Genomic DNA, 21,799 nt, shown 5'->3' with positions numbered 1-21,799 from the left:
AATCAGGGAAATGTTGCAGTTGTTGGAAGGAGCCGGAGATACAATGTTGCAGAAGGCATCTTGCTTCTTTGCTGCAGCTTGTAGGGTCCTGAAGAGTCCAGATGCAGTTTTTTCAGTCAGAAGTCGAAGTGTAGAATGCGGAGGACTCCTGCTGGAGTCTTGCAGTCCAAATCTGAACAGCCACCCAAAGGAGAGACCCTAAATATCCCTGAATAGGGGATTGGTCACCTAACCAGGTAAGCACCTATCAGGGGAGGGCTCTGACGTCACCTGCTGGCACTAGCCACTTAGATGCTCTCAGAGATCTGTGCCAACCTTGAATCCAAGAGGGCAAAATCCAAGGACCTTCTGGAGGAGCTCTGAACACCACCCCTGGGGTGGTAAAGGACAGGGGAGTGGTCACTCCCCTACCCTTTGTCCAGTTTCCTGCCAGAGCAGGGACTGGGGGTCCCTGAACTGGTGTAGACTGGTTATGCAATGAGTGCACCAGAAGTGCCCTTCAAAGCATTTCCAATAGCTTGAGGAGGCTACCCCTCCCCAGCCTGTAACACCTATTTCCATAGGGAGAGGGTGTAACACCCCTCTCCAAAAGGAAATCCTTTGTTATGCCGACCTGGCCTTGAACCTTTCAAGCATCAGGAGGGCAGAAACCTGTCTTGGAGGTGGCAGCAGCTTGGGCTGCCTAGAAACCCTCAGAAGGGTGTAGTGGCAATACTGGGGGTCCTCTAAGGAGCCCCCAGAGTGCATGGAATCATACACCCAATGCTTGCAAAAGCCTTGGGGTATGAATATAACATGTTCGATACCAAACATGCCTATGTTCGGAGATACCATTATGTAGCTGGACATAGGTAGTGACCTATACAAAGTATTGGAAAATGGGCCTGGAGTTCGTGGGGGCACCTCTGCTAGTGCAGGGGTGCCCTCACACACAGATACTTGGCATCTTGAACCAGAAGGCCTACCATAGGGGTCACTTATAAGTAACCTGGTGTAGGCAAAAGTGGCAGTGAAAGGGTGCTTGCACCTTTTCATGCAGGCTGCAATGGCAATCCTGCAGAACCCTTTGCATGGGCTCCCTATGGGTGGCAAAATATATGCTGCAGCCCATAGGGATCGCCTGGAACCCCAATGCCCTGGGTACCTAGGTACCATATACTATGGACTCATAAGGGGGCACACAATTGTTGGTGAAATACAGATTTCTGGGAGAGAGCATAATCACTGAGGTCCTGGTTAACAGAATCCCAGTGAACAGAGTCAAACACACTGAAATCAGGCAGAAAAAGGGGGTAACCATGCCAAGAAAGAGGGTACTTTCCTACAGCAAGACAGACATAACAAAGTTTGCAATGTGGAAAAGTATGCCCATGCTGAATGTGTGTGTGCTGCTACACTGTGTTCATCTTCAGACACTTTAGCACAGTCCAAAGGGAATGTAGTTCCAAACAGTGTGTGATGACTGGGTATGTGTGCTACACATCATGATGTTTGTTTCCGTCATACATATGCGGATCACAGAATAGTCTCCATAATGTCCTGTGACTGTAAACAGAGGGGCATATAATGGGCATGCCCAAACAGTGCAGCACAGATAGTGGGGAATTTTATTTGGGGCATTATTATTTTTAAAGCTCTGAGAACTATTACATTTTTGCACATTTCTGTTGCAGGGCTGGAAAGGGCCCGTCACAGCCCGTACCTCAATTGTGGTGGCCATCTTAGGTGCCCTGCTGTTCCATTTTACACTGAGGGCAGGAGTCAAGTTATTTTGGGGACTTCCACAGCTTGCGATCTATAGGACGGCCACCGCCATTTAAACCAGTCAGGCCGCGGACGTGCAAGGGGTGAGTGGGGCAAGTGGCTTTGGGCTCTGACACTCTGGATGGCATAATGCAGCTTTTTATTGTTCTACTTTTTAATTGCATCTTATAATGGTCAGAGATCACTGCATGGTATTTTAGCCCTACCCAATTTAATTTTTATTGGGGCTTTTTGGCTGGGCCATTACTTTATTTAAAGCACTGATAGAGATTACATTTTTGCACATTTCTGTTGTGGTGCTGAAAAGGGCCCGTTTCCTCAATTGTGACAGCCATCTTATGTGCCCCCAGTTCTATTTTACACTGAGGGTGGGCTGTCTAGCTGCTCTGGGGACTCACAGCTTGCGATCCATGGGACGACCACCAGCATTTAAACGAGTTGGGTTGCGGACATGCACAGCGGGCACGCGGCGCACCTAAGGCAAACCTGTCTGTGCCCGGCCCAGAACAGGGGCTGGTGAGGCTGCCGATTTTAGCCCAGGGGAGACCCGTTTCTAGTACTCGAGACAATCCTTATTAGATCTGGCTCCCCAGGTGAGGTGTGACGGAGGGGGCTGTGCTACCCCATGTCAGCTGGTTGGTTGGACCTGATGGAACTACACCTGGATGCAGGAGGAGCTCAGGCCTGAAAGACCACAACCTCTCTCGGCCAATACCATCAGGGGTAGTGAGATAGAAGAAAGAGGGCGGAATGCAGGCACTTTGAGCAAGTATAGATGTGGGTTGATTAACGGTTGTTCCCTCATTAAACACAGTGTAGAAATCTGTGAGACCATTGTAGCAATGGAATTGAGAGGATTGTTTGTGACTGAGACATGGGCCAGGGAAGACTCTGGCCCTAATATTGTTACAGCCACTCCTCTAGAGTTGAGTCCACAGGCTTGATAGGTTTGGCCGGAGGGGAGGTGGTGTGGGGCTCTTTGCCCTATAGAAGTAATGTTAACCGCACATTAGAACTGCTTAACATGAGACTGGGGCTATGCCAAGGTGTCCTTTTTCAACTTCGATATAGAGATGCTACCTGGTTGGAGGGTATTTTGATTTACTGTCCTCCAGGTCCTAAACAACAATTCCTTCAGAATTGGGAGCTAGCAGTGTAATCGCTGATTACATCAAATAAATGCATTGTGCCAGGAGATTTTCATTTTCAATTACAGGACAAGTTGGACAACAATACTAATACCCTTCTCGATTTTATGACTAACTTTGGCTGCAATTTAGGGGGCAAGTCTGTCACCCACACAGCGGGCCACAGCTTGGATGGGATTTTCACCAGGCATGGGCATCTTACTTTTACTGGTAGTCAAGTACTTGATTGGACGGATCATAGTTTATTATCCTTTGAGTTTGGGGAAGGGGCAGAATAGAGCGTAGACCTTTGAGCTCTATGAAGGTCAGAAATTGGGGAAAAATTGGGGGACAGGCCTTCTCTCGCTCTTGAAAGACATTCGGTTTTGGAAGGAGGGCAACAAGGCACACTGGTAGAGAAATATAACCAATGGGTCAGGGCGGCGGAAGATATTGTCCCGAAGAGAGAGGATAGATTGGCTGGTAGCAGGAAAACTTTAGCCCCTTGGTACACACTAAGGTGCTTAAGGACCTTCAAAGATTGTACAGACATCAGGAACACAAATGGAAATTGGATCAGGATTTGACAGAAACAGCCAAGGTTAGGGGACTTCTATGCAATTATGAACAGACCATAAGGGGAGCTAAAGTAGACTTCTTTTCACAAAAGATTAAGGCTTCTGTTTATGTCACAAAATACATTTTTTAAAGTGGTACATTCTCTAGCATCCCCCTCTATTTTTCAGGATTTAGAGAACTTGCCAGTGTTCTGTGATAAGGTTACAGGGTTTTTTAAGAATAAAATCCTGCAGATTAATTCTGATTTCCCTCAACATTCCTCAAATCTCGCAAATAATGTTTCTGAGGAAGATGGAGTAGTGGACAGTGGGGCGTCGTTAGCTAGGTTCACTTTGCTTTCAGGTGTGAGGATCAAGTCTCTTATTGCGGGGATCACTTCTAGCTCTCTGGATGATGCCTGGCCTCCTAAGGTTTTATAATTGGCCCCTGGATCTTATTTCCAAGGTTCTGGAAGTGACCTTTGCAGAGGTGTTAAAGCTGAGGGTATTTCCTGCTACATGGAAAGAGGAGGTCTCTATACCACTAAAAACAAATCTGGGGATGACTCTGCTGATCTGAAAAAATTACACCTGATCTCTCTTCTGCCTGCTCCAGCTAAGATTCTAGAAAAGGACCTTTATTGTGAACTTGCTAACTATCTTGTCAAGCATAGTTGTCTTGATCCTTCCTACAATGGGTTCCAACAGTTCCACAGCACAGAATCTGCCCTATTTGCCACCTTTGATTCTTTACGCAGACAAGTGGACAGGGGGCAGTAGCCATCTTGCTACTTTTGGATCTGTCAACTGCATTTGACACCATCTCCCCTAAGTTGATAGTGCAGCAGTTACAACAGTCAGGGGTAAGAGATTCTGTACTAGATATATTTGAGTAGTTTTTGATTGAGAGATCTATTACAGTTAGCTGCAGAGACTATAGAGCTGCCCCTTTTCAGCTACCTTGTGGTGTTCCTCAAGGGTCGTCCCTCAGTCCAACCCTTTTTCAATCTGTATGTGGCACCCTTGGCGAAACTGGTTTGATCACATGGTTTCCAGGTCTCTTCGTATGCTGACGGCATACAGTTTATTGCGTCTATCAATGAGTACTGGGAAGAGGTTGCTGACAGGTGCCACATTTGTTATATGGAAGTAAATCGATGGATGAGCCAACACTGGCTGAAAATGAACGGGGAAAAGACAGAGATTCTGGAATTTGGTTTAGCTAGGTAGATTTGGTGCAGAGTAAGAGAATGCAGTGATTTGCTACATATTGTGGCACTCGCGATTAATATCACTTGTCTGGGCTACTTAAGCTGGACTGGTTATGCTCAAACAATAGGCTAACAGATTTTCTAAACACATTTACCATAGTGATTTTGTGCATGTGCCACACATATTGTTTCAGACATATAGCCCAGACTGCAGATGTGTCAGTACCACAACATCACATGGTGGATGTTGCCTAGTTTAGTTAGCAAACAAATGGTAGCCAGACAATCACAGGTGCCTTATTGGTCTTACACCATATCTTTCATATTCATCCAGTTAATCTGTAAGCTGGCTGCCACATATTCAGTAGACTGGCTTAACCAGCCAGTCTGTGTGCTTCACTGAGTGTGTGTTGTATTTGAAACACATCTTATGGCAGAAATCCAGACAGATAGTCTGAATGTAGATTTTGTGCACAATAGGGAATACAGTAGCGCTGCTCATAGGCATAGTGACGCTATACAGTTGACAGCAATCCACATATACTGCAGCTATCTGTGTTCACCCAAGCATACTACAAACCTCCAACAGAAAAAAAAAACTTCTAAATGTCTGTACTCATAATATTGACGTGTTTCACACATAAATAACTTGGCACTCAATATGTCACCACTAAGATGGTAAAAACGTAACAAATATGGGCGCTAAAGATTGACACAACAGCAAATATTAAACCTGCCAGGTTAAAAAAAGAGGAGTAGGGAAAGTGAACCCAAGGTGTGCTTTCCTGCATTGCACAATTCCCTACAGACAATAGGGCTATTGCGCGAGTCAGAACCCACACATCAACCCATTTGCCTGTTGCATTGCCACAATTGCGCGGGCTGCAAGCCATGCACTGATGCCAATACATTGAAAACAACTCATTGGTGCTAATGAGCAGTGCGTTGCTCATGCATTGTAAATTTTTGTTCCGATGCTTCGTAAAAAAACAACACATTTGTATAAAACGGGAAGGAAAAACCCAGGAAGTGATGCAATGGGTGTGGCCAGCTACAAACTAGGAAGTGTGAAGTTACTTTCATTTTCTCTTACTTTCTGTTAGTCTGTGCTTGGGATTGGAGGTGTTCAGAGAGTGTCTGAGAGATTATCTAGCATTTCAGTCTTGTCAGTGTGCGTTCTGTCCATATTTTGTCTCTATATCATACATATTTCATCCTGTGTCATTGTTTTGTGTAAATATTTGTCATCGTATTGTCTACAGTAAGTCATTTTGGGGTTTGTTTGTTGGGGTAGTTAGAGTTTATAGTGAGTTTATTATTGAATTTTGTGTTTTGGGGAGTGTTAGTAAGATGTCTGGGAGTGGTAGGAATTCTTCAGAGCCAGAGTTGGGAGGACGGATATGGCTGATAGTACATTATCTGTCAAGGATGCTGGCAGCTGGTGGGAGGGTGAGCCAGGACTACCCTGCAAAGGAGAAAAAGGATAGCTGGGAGCATGTGCACTGGTACCATTGGTAGACCATCAAAATTGCTAGAACCACCACACAGATGAAGCACAGATGGGCTGATGTAATATCATGGGAGGCCTATGTCATCAACCTCCTTGGACTTGAGATTGGTGGACCCTTAGGTATGTATGTAAGTTCAGTCTGCCTTTTGTGATGTCCTTTTGTCAGTAATACTAAACATAAACGTACTGTACTTCATTTGTGTTTTCTTCCATATTGCAACGTGCAAGATGTATATAATGATATATGTAGATAAGGAGATGATGTAAAGTAAGGGAACTTAACCTCAGGGTGCCTACACAAATCAAATGTAAAGTAAGCACAGATTGAATTGCAAGATTCCCATGCCCTGCCACAAGTGGCTCTTCAATGGTTCGTGGGTTGTACTTATAACTGAAATACCAAGATTTATGGGTATTTCCTAAGGTAACCTACAAATTCCTAGAACACTCAGGTGGTCATTAGGGGCCTGGCTATTTCCCATGACCCTATTACGAGGCTGCACACCACCAGGATTTCCGGGGTGGTCGCACAAAAAGTCTGGCGGAAAACAAATCACTGAAAAGGGAACACTCACCTTCAGGAACACAGGCACGTCTGCAGGGACCATGGCATGCGAATGGCAAGTCTTCCCAATGCTCCTGCTGGCCATTGAACTCCAGGACCAGCGTTGGTGACGAGGACACCAACCGCAAGTATAGCCACCTAGCACACTCTTGACGGAAGAACATTCGTACACACACACGACACGCCACGACCACACAAACACCTGTACCACAACACACACACAGCAAATCACATATTTACAACACATACATGTGGAAGGAAAGCCATGACAAGGTTGTTATCAATGACACCAAGGGTGCAGTGGTGCAGATATATTAAAAAAGTTAGAACTGCAAAGAATAACAATGTAGAAAAAGTCCAAAATGTCTATAGTGCTCCTAGCACACTGGGCACAGAGTAAGCCCCTAACTTTGCAACTGACTGCAAACTGCTGGCCTCCACTGGGCAGGGGCATCAACGGGGCATGCAGGTACCTCAGGAGTAAGGGGGAGCCAGGGGTGAGGGTTTGGGTTTGGAGGGGGGGTCCCTAGGCTCGGATTGGGGGGGGTTGGACTTTGAATTGGATTTTGGGGGAGTGGGCTTGGGTTTGGGAGGGGTGACTATGGACTTGGTGGGGGTAGAAGTCTTAGGTGGGGGAGGGGCATGGCGACAATCAGAGGAGGACTGGGAGGTCGAAGGCAGGGGTGTGGGGAGGGTAACAGGGCACTTGGGGGGTAGAGACTAGTTCACTGGTAGGGGACAGGGAAAATTCATGGCGGGAATGTTTCTTGGGTGCACGTGGACAGTCATGGCAGAAAGGTATGGGAGTTGAGGGAGTGGCTGAGAGGTGTGTACATGGAGGTGATTTGGGTGCAAGTGCGTGCGTGGATGCCATGTTTGTGCTGGTTGACGTTGGGTGGGTGACTGTGGGTGTTTAGATGTAGTGGGAGGAGGAGGGCAGGAGCTGCCAGGAGATGGCAGAGGGGATGTGTGAGTGAATGTTGTGGTGTCTGCAGGTAGGATGGGTGTGCTGCATGTGGGGGTGTTGACAGTTGTTCTGAGTGTGCATGATATGATATTGTGGTGACGGTGGCAGTGAGGGCACTTGTGACAGGATCTGGGGCTGATGAGGTAGTGACTGCAGGTGTGAGTGGTGTAGTGCCTGTGAAGGGGGAGGTGGTAGGGGAGTCGGTGTAGGGAGTGGATGTTGTCATGACTGCATCAGAATGTGTGTGTGCATGGCGGTGGTGGTATTTGTGGTGCTTATGTTTGTCCTTGCATACTGTGTCTGTTGATGTGGATGCATTTGGGTCAGAAAATGTGCCTTAGATGGGTGATGGGAGAGGGATGTGGGACTGGGAACAGGTAGCTGGAGGGAGGAAGGAAGAAGAAGGGACACTGGCTGCCTCTGCAGGCCAGCCAGGACACTGTGAATGCCTTCCAGGAACGCGGTGGTCTGCTGCATCAGCAATGCCAGTCCCTGGATGGCATTCACAATGGTTGACTGTTCCACAGAGATGGACCTCAGGAGGTCAAGAGTGACCTCATTGAGGGCAGTAAGGCTGACTGGGGCAAGGGCAGAGGTGCCTGGGGCAAAGGAGATGCCCACCCTCCTGGGTGAGTGGGCACGGGCAACTGGGTGGGGAGCTACAGGGAGGGTGGTGCTGGAAGGGGGGGGTGGCAGACAAGGATGTTACTGGAGTGGTCCCAGATGGGTCTGCCACCGCCAGGAAGCCAGGAGGAATCTGAAGATGGTGTGGTGTGGCTCCGTGGCACTCCCCTCACCCTCAGTCCCACTGGTCCCCTCGGCTCTGGTGGAATCAGCCTTCTGGGCCCCATGAGCTGCAGGTTCCCCACTCACTGGTTCCCCTTCTCCTTCACCAGATGATGCTGATGCACACAGAGAAGGAGAGGTAAGGAGGGTGGGAGAGAGACAGGGCGCAATGGGTCAATGCCAGCACAACAGTCACACAAAATAACACCATTATCTGCTGCCATGTCATGGCACGCCACACCCTCACCTATACATGCTACAACACGGGGACACTATGGAGGAAACTACAGCTATGGTGATGTAAACTGCTGATGATGGTACAATTGCACCCATATACTTGATGTGAGTCACACTTGCCTAGTCCTTGGCAACTCCACATAGCCATTTAGGAAAACAATTCCCATACTCCTGAATCAACTGAATCCTGCATGGGTAGGAAGCATGCCTCCTAAGCCACTGACAACTATGCCTCAACACACATACAGTATATGGCACCAGATTGAGGACTCACTTATCTCTTCTGGCACAGTGGTAGGCAAATACAGATAACAATGCCCTGACACCTCAGGGGTACTGATGATGTTGGCAGGAGCTGGGTTCCCAAACCTGATTTAGGGTGACCACACAAATTACACACTGGAAGTAATTGCCCTCATAAGACACTTTCTACATGGTATGGGCACATATTTGTGATACGAATCTTGCCAGGGTGGCTGATACCCATAGTGGACAGGCAACTTCCTAGTACCTACACTACAGCTTCCCACTAGTACTCAAACCAAACCCACCTAAGCAACACATTAATGAGGTGAGAGTGTGTACTTATCCACTTCTGGCTGCTGTTCTGCCCTCAAGCACCCATCAGTCTCAGGGTAGGCAACTGCCAAAATGCAGGCTATTAGGAGGGTCAGGGTCTGACGGCACCCCTCCCTCGTTGGGAGGACATCCCCAGCTGGACCTCCGCAGTCTTCCAGGCCCAGCGTCTCAGGTCTTTCCACCTCTGTTTGCAGTGGGTGCTCCGCGGGGCAAGGACCCCCAGGGTCTGCACTTGTTTGGCGATGGCCCGCCAAATCCCCTTCTTCTGATGGGTGCTGACCTGCATGGGAGACACAGACAGAAGGACAAAGTCACGTAGAGTGGCATCACAGGGACAGCAGTGGACAGAACACATCTCACGCCCACACTCATATGTCTTCCTGTCACTTATGCTCAGACTCCTCACCCATCTCCATGCATCCACTCTATCTGCTTAGTTCCAAAACCTTTCATCCAAATACACATCACTATCGGACAGGACTGTGACATTAGACTCACCTGCTGCACTGGTGCCCCATACAACCGTCCATAAAGGTGGAGGACCCCGTCCACAAACTTCTCCATTTCTTCCTGGGAGAAGGTTGGGGCCCTATCACCTGCAGGATGTGGCATCATGGCTACCAGAGTCAGAACACAGCAGCACACACAGCGGAGGTCTTGTGTACAGGAGTTTCAGAAGTCAAGTGAGCATTGGCACATGAAATGGTGGCCACATCCGCCGCGGACATCACAGTCACCAGGGATCATCACTGGTTCCAGTTTCCCATAGACAACCATATTATCCAATAAGGAGTTGCACAGTTGTTGCAACCGCTATGACGACTAACGCCGGTCTGTACGAGGTCACTTCCATCTGGTCTGTGCATGCAGGACAGGCGGCTGCCATTTTACATGTATTTACTGAATAGTGGCTGAATGTTAGGTGCATCACAGGTGACATTTGGTGACTATTTCACAGCTTTACTGTGTCCACACAGTTAATGCAGCTTCTTGCGACTTCTCCCCCTCCTATTCCCAGAAACAGTGCAATGTTGAGGATGAGACATGCTCCCGTGTACCGGCCCTAGTCAACCTTGCCACCCTGGAAGAGCTACACGTCATTCAGGCGTATCGTCTGAACTGTCAGACCATCATGGATCTGGTGACCCAGTTACAGCCTGATCTGTTGCCTGACATCTGACATCCCAATGCTATCCCTCCCACAGTACAGGTGTTGTCAGTCCTCCACTTTCTTGCCACAGGGTCATTCCAGAAGACAGTGGGCTTGGCAGCAGGGATGTCACAGCCAATGTTCAGTAACATTTTGAGGGATGTACTCTGTGCCCTAATAAGACATCTGCCCTGCTACATCAGGTTCCCAAAACGTGCTGATTTAGCCACTGTAAAAGCTGCCTTCTACTATTTGGCACATGTCCCTCATATGATAGGGGCCACATATGGAACACACATTGCCTTAGTGTCACCCATGAGAAATGATCAAGTGTTCAGGAACTGAAAAAACGTTTATTCTATCAACGTGCAGGTGGTGCATCTCGCTGACCGAAAAATATCTCCCAAGCGACAGCCAAGTTCAGTGGTTCTGTGCATGAGTCCTTGATTCTGCGGAAGAGCAACATCCCACACATAATGGCACCACTACAGAGGGACTGGGCCTGGCTCATCAGTATGTATACATTTGTATGTGTGCCCCCTATACACTCAACACTCTTTACACCCTGCTGTATCTCTCTCCCGATCTTGACATGGGTCCTACCTCTGTACACAAAGGTGACTCTGGCTACCACAACCTTCCCTGGCTACTGACACCTGTGAGACATCCGACTACAGATGCAGAAAACCGTTTCAAGGAGGCCCATGGTAGTACAAGGCATTTGATCAAGAGAACCTTTGGGCTACTGAAGTCCAGATTCCGGTGTCTACACATCTCCAGAGGTGCCCTACTCTACAAACCACTGAACGTATGCCAGATTGTTGTTGCCTGCTGCATGCTACACAATTTGGCCCTGATATGTCTATCAGTGGAGTTGTTACTGTGCACATTTCAGTGTAATTCTCACCCTACTGTTGTGTTGCTTACTTGTGACATGTCAGAGCATTTCCATTGTTACCTGAACTGCCATATCAACCACAATATATGTGCGAAACATTGTGGTGTCAATAGTATTGCTGCCTATCCTAAGAGTCCACATTGGGAGACAGTGCAACATTACTGTTTATGACTGTGGAACATGCCTTAAGTTTAGGTGTATCTGCTGGGATGGAAGGACCATTGGGGACATGGGTCTGACATGGGCATATGGTTAGAGCTGGCACTTGCCATCTCACCCTGGGGACATTGTAATTGCAGTGCATATGTGTGTTGTGTGGGCATATTTGACTACGATAGTGATTGTTATTCCTGTCTTGTTCTACTTGCAGGGAATTTGTGTGGTGTACTCTGGTTCCTGCATCACCTGTTGCCTCACTTGACATGTCTCCAGCCTCTGCCTACTCCACCATCATCCTTGCTGCATATTGCTCTCCCTCCTGTCACACTCACACACTTTTGCAGGACAATGGGTTGACAGTTAAAAATGTTATGCCACAGTAAATGGTACTTCTTACAATAAAGCATGTAGATAGTAGTGCTCAATAGTGTTGATTTGTGACTGACGCGTGCAAGGGGTGATGAGTGGGGTAATGGTGGGTGAAATCATCAATGTAGTTAGCCCAGCTGTGGGTAGTCCAGGTCCACTATAGGGGGCCATGGGAGAAGGGAGAGATGACAGTGGACAGTCAACAGGGTGTCTCTGTGGCACACAAGGGAGAATGTTCAGGAGAGGGTCACTTCCTGGCGGTGGTGTTGGTCTTGGCATCAGTTCCTACAGGATGTCTGCTTGGACGTCCTCGCTTGCGTGGGGGTCCCTCATGCTACAGGGGGAGGTATACTGGTGGTCTTGCAGGGCCTTCATTCCACTAGTTGCTTCTGTAGTGGAGGGCTCTGTTGGGATGTGGATAGTGGAAAGGGCCTGCTGGTGGGTGGAGGACTCACGTAGGATGCTGGTCAGTTCCTTCAGCATCCCTGCAATGTAGGCCATGGTGGCACTGAGTACCTGCCACTGCTGCATGGCCTCCTGATGGTGCTCCTTCTGCAGCCTCTGGTTCTCCCGGACGGTTGTGAAGATGTGGCCCACTGTATCCTGGGTTTGGTGGTATGCACCCAGGACTTGGGAGAGGGCTACCTGGGCAGTTTATTGTTGTGGCTGCCGCATCCTTTGGACCATAGGTCCCCTCCCGCTACCCCTGGCCCCGTGTACCTGTGCCCCTGGCATAGTGTGACCACTCCCAGAAGCATCAGGACATTCATTGTCTTGGGTGTGTGCCCTGGACTCTGGCACCTGTACTGTGGGGCACACTTTGATCGAGCAGTCCCTGGGCCACTGGTTTGGGGACGAAAGGCTGGCTGCGGTATAGTTGTCACATGGTAGGGAGAGTCCGGTGTGTCCAGGGTGGGGCTGCTTGGTATGGACTGACCAGTCAAGGCAAGTCATCATTGTCCAGACATCCACTGGGACCTTCACCCTGGGAGGGCTGTCTGATCTTGGCATTCGCTGGTGGTTGGCAGTGGCAGCGGGACCTCGGGATCCAAAGGGAGTGAGTTCAAATTTGGAGATGCACTTGTTGGCCACATCGTGTGATGCATGGTATAGCCTGACTTGCTTCCAAGTGATGGCAATGACAACTGCAGTATTGCAGACATTGTTTGGGGGGTGCAGATTGTGCCATTGTTTCCAAATACCATTGATGGTTGAGGATAGTCGATAACATTGCTGTCATTGCCATGTGTTGGAACACAGTTGAGGCAACCAGTTGGTGTGGCATGTGGTATGGTTTCCCATGCAGGTGTTCCACTGTGAATTGGGACTGTGATCCACTGATATGTAGGGAGTGATGCATTGTGGGAGTTGTGGTGCTTGGCATTGTAATTGGTACCCATGCCTTAGGGGGTGACTTTATGGGGATGGTGGCAGTAGGGTGGTGTGGCATTCAGGGGAGGGGTGTGGGGTGCCTGGAGGGTACAGAAGTGTGGGATGAGGTGGATTGGGGAGTGATGGTTGGTGGGGAAGCATGCTGGGCAGGAGTGGTTGGTGCCTGGGGGATGTTGTTGACTTACCAGAGTCAAGCCCTCTGATGATTCCAGTCAGGTCCTCAGGATGCATGATGTCCAAGACCTTCTCCCAGGATGTTAACTCAAGTGGGGGAGGTAGAGGCCTACCGTCAGTCTTGTTAAGGGTGATCTGGTGTCTGGATCCCATGGAACTCTGTTTTCCTTCCCAACCATGTTTGCTAAACCTGGGCTCCGAACAGGTGTGACTGTGCTGAGTGTGCAGGGTGAAGGTGCCTGTGGTGTATGGGATCTGTGTCCTGTTCATAGGCATCGCAAGGGATTGTGGGTGTGTGTTTGGGGGGGGGGGTGTTTTATAGTGCTGTGAGCAGGTGTGTGTGGTTTGTGTCTCAGGTGTGGGTGTTGCCTACGTTTGGTGGTACCTTTTTGAACAGCGGCAGTCCGCAGCGCCAATCGTGTTCCATGTGCATGGACCGCTGGGCAGGAAACTGACACGTAATAGGGTGGACGGAATGGTGTCGGCGGGGCTGGTGGTCGGACAGTCATTCTTTTGCCGTCGGTCGGCGTGGCAGTGTTGAAATTGTGGCTGTATTTGGGCGTTTTTCACTTTCTGACTCATAATACGGTGGTCACTGTACCATCAGCACTGTTGGTATAGTGGCGCTATTCTGCACAGCAGTCTTGCCTGGCAGCCGCTAAAGTCATAATGAGGTCCTCAGTGTTGAAGGCTGAGCTGGAGATCTATTTCCATAAAGCTTGTATGTGTACTCCGCAATGTGTGCTGCACATGTACACTGATTGCTCTGCCTCATGAAAATCTACATGTGCAGATTGTGCGTTTTTTCAGTGCAAACAAACAGCATTGTTCATGCTGCCAAGGCATGCAGCCTTACACAAAGATGGAAGGTACAACAACGTAATACTACTAAGCACTCTGTGCACCACTGCCAGTACACCCTTATATGGCCTATATTATGTTACATATAGTGTGTGCCTGTCCTTTTCCATCATAACACCACTCAGTTACTCCTAGGGTCAATCATGTCACCCATGTGTCATGGTACACAGGAATCTGACATAATGCTGCCCAGCATTACTAAATACATCACATCCTTGAGGCATGCTTCAGGCATGCCATGATGGGCACATCTGAACTTCAGCATCCAGCCAGCTGAGGTCTGCAAGTGGACTAGCTGCATGGAATTATCTGGTCATATTGACATATGTGTGTTTAAGCTATTCTGCACATCTGAAATACTGGAATAGCATAACTTGTTTTGAAATATGTAAACATTTGCAAAAGTGATGTTTACAATGCAAGGTCCTCATTCATGTCTTCTAGGTAGACATCTTCCATTTACAAGGGGAGAGGTGGACTCCTTCCAGGACCCCAGTGCTACCAGTAAGTGTTATAAGTACATGTATGTACCACTTTGATATCTGAGCGTGATCTATGTGATCACGCCCAGAACCTGCCCAGATTCTTTAAGAATGATCAAGCAGTATATAAGCAGGCCCACAGGAACTAAACAACTTGACATTATTTTTTATAGTGCCACATCTATAGTCATGTTGCTTTGGCCATAGTGAGCATCGTCCAGCACAAACTGCATGGGTTCCTCACAAACACATTATCTCAAAGACAAATGGCACAAGCCCAACAATTCTGTAGTCAACAAATCCTGTAGCACGGTGAATTGTGTGTTGCTAAGCAGGTCTGGGCAGGGTTCTGTTGTATATGTCCAAAATTGAGCATGATGCAGGGGTAGCTGATGTGAAATATTTATACACAGGCACTTTTACCAAACATGGATAGGATAGGTATCATGGAATCAGATCCACAGAGTGTGATTATACAACATATGTTCAATCAACATGCAGCATTACAGGATAAGACACACTGCATACTTTAGCGCTCTCCAGATAAGAAGACTCTTTAGTTTTACTAAACATAAGAGTGGGCAAACATAACTGCTGTGTTACAAATAATATGCTTGTAGAAAACATAACTGTCCCTGTAGCAGTATTTAAAAAAATTAATGCAGAAATGTGTAAACATGTATGACAGTGTTATCTGGGTTGCCATCACAGTCTAGCCAAATTTGAATATGGCAGTTGCAGTATCAGTTTTTGTGATGGGCCTACATCTTTATAAGTAATTTATTTTGGCCATGACAGACAACAAATGAAGTAGCTACATGTGTGTCTGTTCATGAGTTTGTTTATTATTGGATGGAATATAGATCTTAGATATCTTAGCCACCCACAAGTAATGTCTTGTAATCCTGCCTCAGTGGTACTTGAACCTCCCTTAGAGTCATGGTCCAAGGGTCCATGCATCATATCCGAAACATTTTTTGGTCAGATGAGTAGTCCGGCAAGCATACACACACTACTGAGATGCTATATACAATTTATAATGTATGCATCTGAATGCAGCCTTGGGATGATGTGTGTACATAAGCATGTTTAAGTATGACTCCCCATGATTTTCCTTATAAGTCTGAAGCAGGAGATAAATGTTACATTTCTGTACAATTGCCGAGGGTACATTTTAGTACTGTTGCCTAGTCTTGGTCTACATGAGATACATGACAACCTTCTATCCATTTATTAACTATCTGACACAGAACACGTGAAACAGCAATATGTGCAGCCTTGTGATACTTCAGAAGTGGTATTCTACTCCAAGCCACACTGCCGGGACTGGATCACTTTATCCACTTACACTTATGTTGATTATCAATGATGAGCACATTTGCATGACAACTCAAAATATCAAATTAGGAAAAACAGGCCTATGTGTTCAATTTTAGATATGGGCATCATCATGAGTGTGAATTTGTGTCATGTATAATCTGGTATTTATCTCATTGCGACTACTCTTACATTTTATGCACCTACACAGATGGCACATGACTCAGTTTTCCTGGTTCAAGTAGGGGATGCCTATGTAGTGATATTATATTGTCCATATATTCATCTATATTGCTGGTATTAGTCTGGCCAGAGGTACATGATTCTGGTACAAGATCAGACTATTTATCACAGATATCATGTATACGTACTGCATTTGCTAATTATTTTTTCCATTATCACCTTAGGCAACATGACAGCTGAAGAGACGAGAACATTTGCAATGTGCTGTGAATGATACCGCCACATTAAGAATGTCTCTAAGGCCTACCAGAAGAAGCACAAGCTCTATGAACGTGCAAAGATAGCAGTGTCTTGGAACGTCCCTCGACTGACTACACCTGCAATGGCAACTTCTGCCACAAGCCAGGACACAGCAAGAACACAGCAAGACCAAGCCAGCAACAGGCCCCCTAAACCCCAATACCACCAGCTATCCCAGCAGCCACACAGCAAATACCCACTTGGACCAGGAGGCCCAGAAGGAGAAGGGTACGCATCTTCCGCTACGCCATAATAAAGGAACTCAGGAAGGTGAACCAACTGGAGCAGGCCAGTTTACAGCAGAGAATGTCTAACATGGAGGACGTCATGGAGCAGCTCTCACAACTTTTTATAGACATTTTATTTTACAATGCTTTATAGTTTTTTTTTCTTATTGCAGTATATTAATAGCTAAAGTAATAGTTAATACGATGTTTCGAATAGTTCGTTTTTAGATTTTTATAGTGTTTTATATGTACAATTTTCTATCTTTTTCAATATTTATAAGGTTTTAGTGGGTGGGGTTTATGTTTAGGCTTTGTTAAAAAAAAATATGTATATGTCGAATTTTTTTTGTATTGTGGCATTATGTGTGTTAAGGGGGCTTGAGGTTTAACATGTTGTTTGTGCGTGGTATTTGAGTAACTGTAGGATAAGTTGAGTTAATTTTAGGCAGTGTTAAGGTTAGTTAGCTTAGGATGGGTAGATGTAGTTAGTTTAGGATAAGTTTATATAAGGTAAAGTTTAGGTTAGGTAGTGTAGTTTAGGTACTTTTTGCTTTCTTACATAGATATTTGATTAGTAAATCTATTTATGCTTTCACAACCTCATAATTACTGCATCATTGTGAGTTTCTATAATTGAGTATGTTGAGTTGAGTACATGGTACACCTATTGCCCTGCAGTCTTTAAAGCCGCATATTTTGTGAGAGGCCCATGGTCAACAGGTAGTGTATTTCACATATGAGTCAACTTAGGACTATTTGACAATCTTAATGCATTGTAAGTGGTCGTCTTCGTGTGATGTGACATACATGCCAACACAGATACCAATTGTAGCATTGTGTGTGAAAGAGATACACCATGTATAATTTAGATGGTTTTGTGACAACATACGGGCTGTGCTAGGACACACACTAGTGCCTGCCACTAACACACACACACTTGCACCATTCTGCATGTAGGTACTTGTTGTTAGGTGGTAACAAATCATGCATGTGCTCCCCTCCTGCCTGGAGTACATCAATAATCCTTGGCAATGAGTACTTGCCAAATGTGGCACTACATGCATATAGCTTTGTGCAAAGACTTGCAATATTTTGAACATAGAAGAATACTATTTCCTCTTAGCCTGGGGAGGTGTTGCTTTGTTACAGGATCTGTGATCTATCTCCAAATCAGTAATGTGTATGTATATTGTACAACTGATATAATGCATGGTTACACTGACACTTAATACATGTGAGGCCTCTCAGACAGAGAAACATTTGTCCTACATATCCCAGTCCACCTTTCTACACCATTTATCATTAGTAAATGGACCTCCCATAATATGGTTTTGCATTTCATGCATACAGACATGCAAGGTGTTGGACTGACCTTGTATGTACTTGTGCAGCATAGGTATGATGCTAATTCTGCAGAATGTTACCCATGGGTACCTGCATATTATCAGTGTAAGGATATTTAACGATCTTTAGGGTCTGTAGGGGTGGGTTCAGTGGTACAGAGGACTCAGACTCTGATTTAGGCCCTATGAGGGCGTAAACGCCATTTATTTATTATAGTAAGGTGATTGTAGAAATAACGGCTTTACTTCTTTATAGTCTCTCTCTGGTGTTGCTCTGTTGTTGGTTTGGGTTGACTTGTATGTTTCTTTAATGTTCTTTCTTTCTCTTTTAGGTGGCGAACTCCAGGTAACTTCTTCTTGGTTCCCGTGGGCTCTCGGAGAAACAAGAGGATATGTCTAGGTAAGTGGGATGGTAGTTTGTTATCTCTATTATCTGTTAGTAAAAAGGGAGGGGGTATGTGAGAGAAGGAACTATAGGAGATAGTGATGGCAGGGTTAAAAGAAGAGAAGTGAGGGTGGAGTGGACTATTATTGTGGCTATTGTATACTGGTGATAGGGTGGGAGAGGTGATCTGTGATGTCCCAAATCCCTGATACCCAAAACGACCCTCCCTGTTCCCTTCCTGCCCTCCCCGGTCTCCTGTTCCTTCCTTCCACCACCCCTGGCCCCTTTACTGACGGTGCCCCTTTAATATGGCCCGTGCCTTGTTCAGCCACGACCCTCCTGGGTCGTGGCAGGATTTCTCGCCTCCTCGCGGTTTCTTCTCAGCTCCACCGCTTGAGCTGGGGTTCCTTTCCTCGACACTCCGTTCGGTCACCGTGGCCTCTGGTTCTCGTGGTTCGTCCGTCTTCCTCTCTCCACCAGTGTCCTCGCGTTGCCCCTCGGTGTCCTCTCTTGTCTCGGCGTTTTGTTCTCTTCCCGCTGCGGCAACCCGGAAGTCCGGTGCCGGGCGAGAGCCCCGCCCCCACGTGTCTCCTTGACGACGTGGGTCGGGAACGGAGGAGGTGTGCGGCCGGCGCCATGACCTCGCGTCGGTAGGCGAGGTGGATGACACCCGCCTACAGGGTCTCTTCATTGTAAGCATTGAGGCTATCATATGTGCTTGTTGATGTAATCTACAGAGCTAGAAATATGTGGATGAGTGAAACATTTTCATTGGGTCACACGCCCGATTTTGACCATGTAGACATCTGGGTGTTTAATCTGGCCTTTTTACTGTGTGGCAGTCCAGTAACTGAAGCTTCTTTTCACACCATGACTTTCAATTGGTAGACAATACAGTGGCAGTGTATTATATGATGTGTGGGCATATACAACAACAGCAGATGAAAGTGCCTGTAGCTCAATCTCCTTGAAATGCTAAAAAGATGAGTGTGTATGTATACATAAACCATGGCACAAGTAGGCATTTCTGGAACAGACATCCAACACTCAGGGCTATAGCAGTGAATTTATTTACATGTGTGGGTTGGACACCATGAGCATTTTTACATGTTTTTGAAGCAACAACACAAAAATTGACAACCAGCTGGGGCAGCCAAATGCACAATGCAAACACAGCGTCAGGCTCCCAATGCTTTCCTATAGGGGGGTGCCGGGGGCCACAAACATGCTGCAGGTGAAGTCCAGGGGGTCGGTTCCGGGAAATCAAAAGCTAGATAAGGAAGGGAGCTGCCTGCTGGATGATGCTGCATCGAAGGTTGAATTCCCAAACGCCAGAGGGCTGTGGGTACAGGGGTACCTTTTGGCATTAGGAACCTTCGTCCAGTTCAGTAGTGGTCGGGGGGGGGGGGGGTCCTCTGGATTCAGGCTACAGACGTCATCCTGGTGGACAGAAGGGTTCATACCAGGGTGGGCACTTGCTCAGAATTGCCTGGGGACCAGCTCTAGTTGGTTGGGCACCTGGACACAGGCCATGGGTGCAGAGTGGACAGGACTCACGGATCTGGGGAGGCATTGGAGTTCTTGAATGGAGTTTCTTCTTGGACATGCGTGTGTCAATGGGAGCTCTTGGTCCTCTTGCAGGAGCTCCTCTGGAGGCTTTTCAGAGGTGCTGGTCCTACACAATGCATCGCCTTCTTTTTGCAGGGATTTAGAAGCTGGAGTCAGGCCGATAGGGCTGGGGCCAAGTCAGTTTGCGTATGCAGTCTTCTCTGCTGGGGAGTCAGCTAAGCAGTCCTCCTTCTTTCTTCCTGTGAGGTCACCAGGAATCTGATGAGCTAGGTTCAGGGGAGCCCTTAAATCCTGGATTTAAAGGCGTTTCTGGGGTCAGAGGGCAGTAGCCAATGGCAAGTGTCCCTGAGGGTGGCTACACCCTTCCCGTGTCTATTCCCCTTGGGGAGGGGGCACAGACAAAACCCTATTGGTCCCTGTTCACCAAACTAAGATGGAGGATTTTGCAAGGAGGGGGGTCACCTCAGCTCTGGACACCTTAGAGGTGGTCACTCCTCCTTGTTTTCCTTAATTTTCCCGCTGGACTTGCTGCCAAAAGTGGGGCTTTGACCGGGGGGGGGGTATCTCTACTAGCTGGAGTGCCCTGGGGGCACTGTAACAGGCCTGAGCCTTTGTGGCTCACCACCATGTGTCACAGTTCCTCCAGGGGGAGGTGTGAAGCACCTCCACCCAGTGCAGGCTTGGTTTCTGGCCACAGGGAGCACAAAGGCTCTCACCCCATGTGGTCAGAAATTCATGTGGAAGTGGCAGGCTGGCTCATACTGGTCAGTCCTGCTCTAGCAGTTTGGCTAACATAGAGGGGGCATCTCTACGATGCCCTCTGGGTGCATTCTCCAATGAATCCAACACTGGCATCAGTGTGGGTTTATTGTGCTGAGAAGTTTAATACCAACATTTCTAGTATTTAGTGAAGCAATTATGGAGCAGTGGAGTTCATAATGGCAAACTCTCAGCCCATTGACTCAGTATGGCCACACTGCATTTACAATGTCTCAGAATGGACTTAAACACTGTAGGGGCCTATTGCTTATGCAGCTATGCCCTCATCTGTGGTATAGTGCACCCTGCCGTAGGGCTGTTAGGCCTGCCAGAGGGGTGACACCTATGCCACAGGCAGTGGTTTGTGGGCCTGGTGCCATATCTACTTTCTCTTTTTCTCCCCACCAGCACACACAAGCTGAAATGGCAGTGTGGATGTGCTTGGTGAGGGGTCCACCAGGGTGGCATAATACATTCTGCAGCCCTTGCGGACCTTCTCTGCCCACAGGGCCCTTGGTGCCAGGGGTATGCCATTTGTGGGAACAATGGTTCAGTTTTTTGGAAAGAACACTTGTGCTGGGGCCTGGTTAGCAGGACCCCAGCACACTCTCAGTCAAGCTGGCATCAATATCAGGCAAAACGTGTGTGGGGGGTGACCATGAGACTAACCTTTCCTAAGAAAGTCTTCATTGTCTAAGTGGAAGAACCTGGAAAGGCCATCTGCATTGGCATGGGCAGTCCTAGGTCTGTGTACCACCGAAAAGTCAATTCCCTTTGGTGAGATGGACAACCTCAAAACTTTAGGGATCTCACCTTTCATTTGCATTAGCCATCTGAGAGGTCTGTGGTCAGTTTAAACAATAAAGTGAGTACCAAACAAGTATGCCACCTGAGAGGTCTATGGTCAGTTTGAACAATAAAGTGAGTA

This window comes from Pleurodeles waltl, chromosome 5 (assembly GCF_031143425.1).
Source record: "Pleurodeles waltl isolate 20211129_DDA chromosome 5, aPleWal1.hap1.20221129, whole genome shotgun sequence".
In the NCBI taxonomy this organism is placed as follows: domain Eukaryota; kingdom Metazoa; phylum Chordata; class Amphibia; order Caudata; family Salamandridae; genus Pleurodeles; species Pleurodeles waltl.
This window is presented reverse-complemented; position numbering follows the sequence as displayed.